This window comes from Chrysochloris asiatica, unplaced genomic scaffold (assembly GCF_000296735.1).
Source record: "Chrysochloris asiatica unplaced genomic scaffold, ChrAsi1.0 scaffold00149, whole genome shotgun sequence".
Taxonomy (NCBI): domain Eukaryota; kingdom Metazoa; phylum Chordata; class Mammalia; order Afrosoricida; family Chrysochloridae; genus Chrysochloris; species Chrysochloris asiatica.
In genome coordinates, this window is record NW_006408667.1 from 139,884 (window position 1) to 149,408 (window position 9,525).

The 9,525-nt window shown below is 34.7% G+C and overlaps 1 pseudogene; it reads left to right on the forward strand.

Annotated features, from left to right (window-relative positions):
• The first annotated feature begins 485 nt into the window (after nucleotides 1-485).
• LOC102821604 overlaps nucleotides 486-9,525 on the forward strand; it is a 16,987-nt pseudogene continuing 7,947 nt past the window's right edge.

The window sequence follows — 9,525 nt, forward strand, 5'->3', positions numbered from 1 at the left end:
TAAAAAGTCCAAGTTCTAGATCATAGGTCAGGATAGATCTCACTTTTCTAGTCATTATCTAATTGCATGTCTCAGCTACAATAACTAATTAAACTCTTTATGGTATGATCAGATTCAATGAGAATTTTCAAGTGGCATAAATAAGTACTTAAAATTCCTCATGTTAGCAGGAATTGTGTTCTTATATACACCGCTTAAGTGCTTTAAATTATTTAAGGACTTATAGAAATGTCACTTTTTTCCTGAGTTACTGTCAAGGATATGAAGTCAGACACATTCTACTACATGGATCTTACTCTTTCTTTGTCTAGACCATCATTAGCAATAAAATGTAACATTTATTGCCCTTCTTCAACTCACACCAGTCATCAGGTCATACTTTCTACTGATAGAAATTTAGTTTGATGTTGTCAAAGACATAAAGATATATGGCATAATGTCCCACCGTCAGGACTTTGGAATAAATAATATGTAAAAAATTAGAGATGGAAGAGGATAATGTAGTTATTTTGCCAGAATCCATTTCTTCTTCTGGAAAAGGAGACATGTGGCATGACTGGCAGCAGAGTTTTATGAAAAGTAAATCACACATTCTCAACAATAGCAATTAAAGTTTCAAAAGGTCAAAAATGTTTGTGTTGACAAGATAAAGGTAAACTAAATACAGACAACTAAAGACTTGTATTTGCAGTTCAAAACAGTAGTCTGTCAAATTACAAAAGTATCATCAACATGAGTCCTTTTATTTGAGGTGAGGAGATATAAATATGACTTCAGCATTCATTACACCTACCTTTCATAATGACAATCATAAAACATAATTGTAATTGTTACTACCTTGATTATTTATACAATTCCTGCTATTTCAACTTGCATGTGAGTTCCATGAAGCATGAATTTACGTCTGCCTTATTCATCACTGTAGCTTCAACTCTAGAACAGTCTGACACAAGGGAGATAGAAGATATTTAGTGAATTAATACATTTTTAACTTAATTTCATCACCATGAATATGATATGAAGTAAGTGTAAGTGAGCTCTCCAAGTCCACAACAACGGGGGATTATGTTAATGGACCATGTAATATCTCATTGGACTCAAGGTCATCTATATTTTGAAAGATGTCTAGAGACCAGAACAATGTCAAGGCTTCAAAAAGACGGTGATCTTTTCCAGGTCACCCATGGCAGTGAGCACACAGGCATTTTATGAGGAATCTTTGAAATAAAGCATACTTAGGAGGGCAGAAGGTCACCTTGGCATTCTGCCTTATGACACAGTAACAGAACCATTTAATCAGCCAATTTTATAGAGGGAACTCAGTGCTGAGGATTCTTTTCACTGTATCAAATTTAGCTCTTCCGTAGGTCAGCATATTCAGGTCAATGAGCACTGCACTTCAACCTGTTTGAAGCATTTGGTAGTCCACTCTTGCTAGGGAGCATTTGTATTCTTTCCATTTTAAATCAGCTTTTTCATTGTGTTTTAGCCCTGAGTTTTTATGTAACATTTTAGAAAGAGCTTCAGACACCCCAGAGGGGGGTGGGGGGTTATTATATATAAAATCATTGCTTAAATGACTGCAGTTTTGGACCTCTGCCATTAGTGTATAACTTCTCATTTTTGCCCTTCAAATGAACTGTATATAAATAGACTCAAAATAAACTCATTATAGAGTTGGAAGTCGAACAAATGTCTGAAATGTCACAGCACTTTTTGCAGTCAGTATAAGATTGTCTATAGATTACCATTTTTATTTTCAATAATGAAAACTTTTCTTTTGAAGTTAAGTTATAGGATTTAAACACAGCTCAACAAAATTGTGTTTGATATAGAAACACCATTTTTTAATGTCTTATTTTCTGACAATGTGATACCACTGGGAATTTTATAATAGTTAAATGTCAAAAAATATATGTCGTAACTCTCTTAACTCAAATAGCTTTTAAAAGAGCTCAGCACCAATTTTTAGCTTTATTTAACCATATTTCAGAGTGTTAAAGGTAACATAAATCAAGCATTTCCTAAGTACATATCTGCAAATAATATTCATTGTAAGTATATTAAGTAAATAATTTTTGTATTACATTTTCACGATTAAAAGAACAATTATGAATGTCCAAAAATTAGGGGATTAAATAAGTGTCAAATACAAACTACTGTTTAATCTGTGCCATATACACTCATATTCAGCAATGTTTTGGAATTGAAAGCATCTATATAATTTGCTCACCAGTCTCTCCTTGGAACTCTTATACAGGGTTGCTATGGGTCGGAACCAACTCGACAGCACTTCACAACAACAACAACAACATATAATTTGTTATTGTAGCAAACACCAGCAAAATCTCAATAGCTTAATATAAGTTTATTAGTCACACAAAGCTGCCATCCAAGAACTCTGATAGCTTCTTTCAACATCAAGTTTCTAACTTCACTACAGCACACAAGAGCATGAAGACTTTCACACCAACTATTAAATAATTACATCTGAAAGTGATTTATATCATTCCTAGTCACTGTTTCTGATGTTGTTGTTAGGTGCCCTCCAGATTGTTCTGATTCATAGTGACCCTGTGCAAATGCTGTCCAGTGCTACAGCATTCTCACAGTTGTTACACTTGAGCCCATTGTTGCTGTCACTGTACAAATACATATCATTGGAAGTCTTCCTCTTATTTGCTGACCATCCATCAAACATGATGTCCTTCTCCAGGGACTGATCTCACCTAATAGCATGTTGAAGTATGAGAGATGACATCTCAGCATCCTCGCTTATAAGGAGAATTCTGGATGCACTTCTTCCAAGACAGATTTGTTTGTTCTTCTGGCAATCCAGAAGAATACTTTAAATATTCTTCTCCAACACCATAATTCAAATATAGTTTTCTTATTCCTTGTCCAACTTTCACATACATATGAGATGATTGACAACAGCATAGTTTGGGTCAGGCACACCTTAGTCCTCAAACTGATAGCTTTGCTCTCTCACACTTTAAAGACGTCTTGTGCAAAAGATTTGCCTAATGCAATGTCATTTGATTTCTTGACTGCTGCTTCCAGGAGTTTTGATGGTGGATCCAAACAAATACATTCTTTGGAAATTTCAATCTTTTCTCCAATTTTCATAATAGTTTTTACTGGTCCAGTTGTGAGAGTTTTAAATTTCTTTACATTAAGGCAAAATCCATACTGAAGGTTGTAATCGTTGATCTTCATCAGTAAATACTTTAAGTCCTCTTCATTTCTAGCAAATAAAGTTGTATCATCTGCATATTGCAGGTTGTTAATATGTCTTCCTCCAATCCTGATGTCAAATTCTTCTTCATGCAATTCAGTTTCTTGGATTATTTGCTCACCATTCAGGTTGAATAAGTATAGAGAAAGGTTATAACCTTGATACACAGTTTTCTGGATTTTAAACCATCAGAATCCCTTGTTTTGTCCAAACAACTGTCTCTTGGTTTATGCACAGGTTGCTCATGAGCACCATTAAATATTCTTTAATACATATTCTTCACAGTATTACCCATAGTTTGACATGACAAACTACGACACAGTTGAAAGCCTTTGCATTTTCAATGAAGCTTAAGTAAATATCCTTCTGATATTTTCTGCTCTTCCAAGATCCATCTGGCATCAACAATGATATCCTTCATTCCACATCTTCTGAATTCAGTTTGAATTTCAAGGAGCTCCATGTCCATGTACTGTTGCAACCATTTAAAACTTACCTTCAGCAAAATTTTACTTGTGATATTAATGATATTACTCAATGATTTCCCCACTCTGTTGGGTCACCTTTCTTTGGAATGGGCACAAATATGGATCTCTTCCAATCATTTGGCCAGGTAGCTGTATTCCAAATTTCTTGGCATGGATGAGCGAACACCTCCAGTGGTGCAGTTTGTTGAAATAATTCAATTTGTATTCTGTTACCTTGAGACCGGTTTATTGCCAATACCTTCAGTTCAGCTTGGACTTCTTCCTTCAGTGGTTGAACATTGACCATTTCTTTTTGTCAAGTGTCTGTGAATTCCCAGTCACTGGCATTGGGCAAAATAATCACATGGCACTATCTTATGCAAAGGAGACAGGATGTTTTTTTTTCATTGAAGTATAAGATGAGCCTAACTTGTGGTATTGGTAAACACTAATAATATATGTCTCAAAACTTCACTAAAGTAAGACATATTAGACCTAAATGGTTTGTAGCACATCCCCATTTGTCCCAGCCTACAGAACCATGCAAATAGATTGTTATATCAGCTACTCTTATGGATTGGGTTCTATTTTAACATATTGGGATATTCATTTCATCAGGGAACAGTCATAAAATATATTACCCTGAATTATTTAAACTCAACAGGACATCATTTAATGACTGACTAAATGATCGGCCTGCACTCCTTATGTTAATATTCTGTTAAAGTACTTGCTGTGGAACTCTGGAAATTTGTGAAGAATTTAATGTCTCCCATGTAGCTAGGAACAATTAGAATGGAACTAATGGTCTGTATATTTTATTGTATTTCTACTGCATCAGTTGCAATGAAAAAGTCGAGCATATTGAGTTGGGGTTAGAGTTAGCGTTCAACACTTATAAGAATATTAGAATTTCTGTACCAAGGTCACCATATATCAATTTGGGATGCCAAAAGTAGGTTGTAGTAAGAAGCAGATAAATGAAGAATTTACATTGTTTCTAAAGATATGTTAGATACCTTATGAGATACTAACTCTGTCCTTAAAAAGAAAACCTTATTCTCTACTAAAATTTCTGTCGTCAATTCACACATTAAATCCTTCCATTACTAGAATTTTTCCAAGCTATTTTGCTTCTGTCAGAACACTTTTTCCCTTAATGTTTTCAATGGAGCAGAAAGGAACCACAAAACACTGAAATTTCTATTACATCAATTTACTGACATTAATATTTAGTTTCACTTTGAAAATGCAATCACCTTTGAAGCATGCTTATTGTTCTTTGCTGCATCTATTTCTAGCTTATTCCCATCAATGTAAGCATCTGAACTTTTGTGGCATATGTAGTTATGTGGAAGAAAAATCATTGAAGTAGCCTACCACACATTGAAATATATCCAAACATTATATCTGAAGTGCTGCCATGATGCCTATTTACATAATAATTGTAAGGGATTAATTTACTTCTACAATGTTCTGTGGTGGGCAAGATCTGAAATAAGAACTTTGTATTGAGGATTAAGATCAAATATATAATTTTTATGCTTGCACTGAGCACAGGCATAATTCTGAAATTCATAACTAACATAATCATATAATGAAAGGTTGAATTTTCATGCATATATCCTCACCAATTTCATATGGTTTTCCTAATAGCATAGTTGGTTTAAGCAGTAAAATATCCAGACTGACATTATTCTTTTCCATTGTCTCTATTAAATAAAACTAGAGCATTAAAAAAACTAGGCATCTGAAAGAGACCTACCCTAAGCTTTCTGTGAAACTTAATCTTACTTATTTTAGAAAATGGAAACCAGAACAGTTCCTGCTTTATTAATACAATCACCATAATTAGGTGACGTAGATTTTATAATTTGCACCCAAATCAACTGTTCTTCCATTTCTTACTTTTTATTCAAACAATCATCCACTTCCATTGCATGCTGGGTAGTTTTTTAACCAATCGATTGTGCCTTGCTATTGTTTCTTGTTTTTGTTTTTACAACCCCTGTGGTAACTTTACAGAATGTTTGTATTTTGTTAAAATCGATTTTCTTTCTACATATTTGGGTTTCTCTGAATTTTCATTGGGGTTTCTCTGAATTTTCATTCTGACTTTGCACGATGGATTTGTATATTATCAACCTGATCATATTGTTGTCTCATGTCTCAACTTAAAAAAAAAGATCCTTAAAGAATGACTAATAAGATAGATGCTATGCCTCAAGCATCATATAATTATTAAAAGAAAGTTCAGGATCATGAATGATAGTGATTGGAATAATAATGACAAAAATATGTGTCTTATCTAGTGCCTACGTAGTATATTGTATAAGATTACATTGACAAGAGTAAATGAGATTATTTTTGAATGACTTCTGTACAACCTCTAGTGAGAATATAACCATGAAATAGACAGACATTGTTTGTACCTGTCCACCTCGAATTTCCATTTTAAGGAAAATAAATAATCTGTAGGATAAGATCTGGACTATTAACCACAAGGTCAGCAGTTCAAACCCACCAATTGCTCCACAGGAGAAAGATAGGGCTTTCTTCTCTGGCAAACATTTACAGCCTGGGAAACCTTATGTCTGTTCATTGTGAGTCAGAATGGACTAAATAACACTTAACAGCAATATATAGAGAGAGGTTTTCCATTATTTGGAGGTAGCTCCCTAAACTGCCATATGTATGCGATTTGTTGATTAATCAAAGATTTTTGCTTCTGTAAAGTTCCAACTTTGTTGAGGATTAAACAACCTATGAGCAACAGAAAAAAGTTCTGCCCAATCTTGTACCATCCTTAAAATGGTTATGTTTGAACTCATTGTTTCTGCCACTTTGTCAGTCCATCTCACTGGGGTCTTCATTTTTCTCTCTGACCCTTCATTTTACCAAGCACGATGTTCTTCTCCAGGTACTGGTCTCTCCTGACAACTTGTTCAAAGAACTAGAGGCAAAATCTCACCATTCTGTCTTCTAAGGAGCATCCTGACTGTACTTCATCCAGCACAGATTTGTTTGTTCTCCTGGAAGACCATGGTACTTCAAATGTTCTTCACCAACACCATAATCCAAACACATCAATTATTCTGTGATTTTCCTAATTCATTGTCCAACTTCCATATGCGTATGAGGTGATTAAAGATATCATGTTATGGGTCATGTGCTCCTTAGTCTTCAAGGTGTCATATATGCATTTTAACATTTTAAAGAGGATATTTGCAGCAAATTTGTCCAATAAAATATGTCTTTTGATTTCTTCACTGCTATTTCCATGAGTGATGACTGCAGATCCAAGAAAAATGAAATGAAAGATAAGATTTATTAAAATGCTCATTTCTTTTCATTTATTATTCATTCACGTAACTTTGGATGTAAGGGGCCATGGTGACTCAATGGGTTAAGCTCTGGGCTGTTAACTGAAAAGATAGCAGTTCTAAATTATCAACCACTTTGTAGGAAAAAGATGAGACAATCTTCTTACATAAAGAATTACAGTTTTAGAAAACTGAGGAGCAGTGCTACTTTGTCCTATGGAGTTACTGAATTGAAATATACCAGACCTATTTACACCTATGTCCATACAGTTTTATCACACTAATTATAATATCTGACAGGAAAAGAAAATTAATATGTACTAAACTTTTTAATTTCTACCTCATATATACAGTTTAACTTTTATTGCCTCTTAGGCACTTCAAGACAAATAATAGGCCACGTACCATTTAAATTATATTTCAGTCTCCAAATGTAATTAATAGGAACTCAAGAGCAATGCTTGATTTCCTTTGAGCATTACTAACAATGTAAACATTGAGTAATGTTAAATGTGATGTAATATTGCTAGAACTTACTGATTTACATGCGGCTCGCCTACGAACGGAATCTATTATAGTGCTACTATTGATGAAAAGCCCTTTTGAACAGCATTTTCAATGCATTAAAATTCAAATCTAAGCCATCAACCATTATATTTCATACTGTTTGTCTACTTGCAATCGGTAGCAGGACAATTAAAAGCCATAAAATAGCGATGCAAAATCTATAATGAGAAGAGTTATTTCCTTTGAGATTTGACTAATATTACGACAATCTGGTTTCTTGCTATTATAAATTTTAAATAAAGTGATGCATCTAATGCTAGTGTTTTTAAAGTCTCTTTGTAATACTTACCAAATAATAGTACTTTGGGCTAATTCTCAAAGACAATAATCATCCCATAAATTTGTAGAAACAAATGTTAACATTCATGTTATTTGCTTCTATTCTTTAGTTTTTTTGTTTTTTTGTTGAGTGATGTAATTCTGTAATGTCCTCATTATATACAATATAATATACAATAAAATAACACTGTACCTGAGAACACCTAGAGATTTCATAGGTTATAAGATGGTGCAGAACTTAAAATGTAGAGAAACATTTGGAAACATTTCTGGTTAATCAGAATGTGAAATGCATGCAGTATGAATATTGGAAAATTGGAAATTGTCAAAAATAAAATGGAATGCATTAATATCAATATCCTAATCATTAGTGACATGAAATGGACTGGTATTGACCATTTTGGATCTGACAATCACATTGTTTACTACGTCAGCAATGAAAAATTGAGGAGGAATGGCATAGCATTCATGATCAAAAAGGACATAACCAAGATCTGTCTTGAAGTACAACACTGTCTATGATAGGATAATATCCATACACATACAAGCAAGACAAGTTAATAACATTATTATTAAAATTTACACACCAACCACTAAAGCCATTGATGATGATTGAAGAATTCTACCAAATTCTTCCGTCTGACTTTGATCAAACATCCAAGCAAGATGTACTGACCCCGGGCCTGCCCTCCACCCTCCGCTGTCCAGCTAGTGCAGTCACAGAGGTCTACTTTCCGTCTTTTTGCCACTAGAAGAGTGCTCTGAAGCGGGGATACACGGTGTTTAAGATAGAAGTGTTAATGAATGAAAGAAAACATTTTGTTGAAAAGAGGTATAGCAAATTCTATGCCTTACACAAAAAAACTTAAGAAATGTATAAAAACCAGAAATCCCTTCCAAACATGTTACAAACTGGGTCCCTAAAGTGTTAGAACAAAGACAACAAGGTTTGGAAACATGTTAACAGGGTGCCTATTTTAGTAAATGAAGAACTTCACAAACTGTTTCTTGATTTCCTAAACATATGACACTTACCTTCTCTACCAAAAACAGAGTTGTGGGTCTTTTTGAAGAGACAGAATCTGAAGAGTCAAGCAAACTGTCCCACCATCTGGGACTGCTGTTCCTCAGGGATCCATACATCTTGCCTGCGGCCGATTGTCCAAATGTGGCTATTAAAGGAGTTTTCTTTCACCATACTTATTCAATCTATTGTTGTTGTCAGGTGCCATCAAGTCGGAACCTACTCATAGCGACCCCATGCACAGCTGAACGAAATAATGTCCGATCCTGGGCCAACCTCACTACCGCCGCCACACTTGATGCCATCAATGATGCCACCTGACGATCCATCTCATTGGGGGTCTTCCTCTTTTTCTCTGACCCTCCATCTTACCCAGCATGACATCCTTTTCCAGCGACTGTTCCCTCCTAACAATATGTCCAAAGTATGAGAGACAAACCTTAGCCATCCTGGCCTCCGAGAAGCACTCTGGCTGCACTTTTCTTCCAAAACAGATCTACTGGTTCTTTTGGCAGTCCATGGCACTTTTAGTATTCTCCTACAACACCACAATTCAAAGGTATCAATTCTTCTACAATCTTCCTTATTCACTGTCCAGCTTTCGCATCCATATGAGGCTATTGAAAA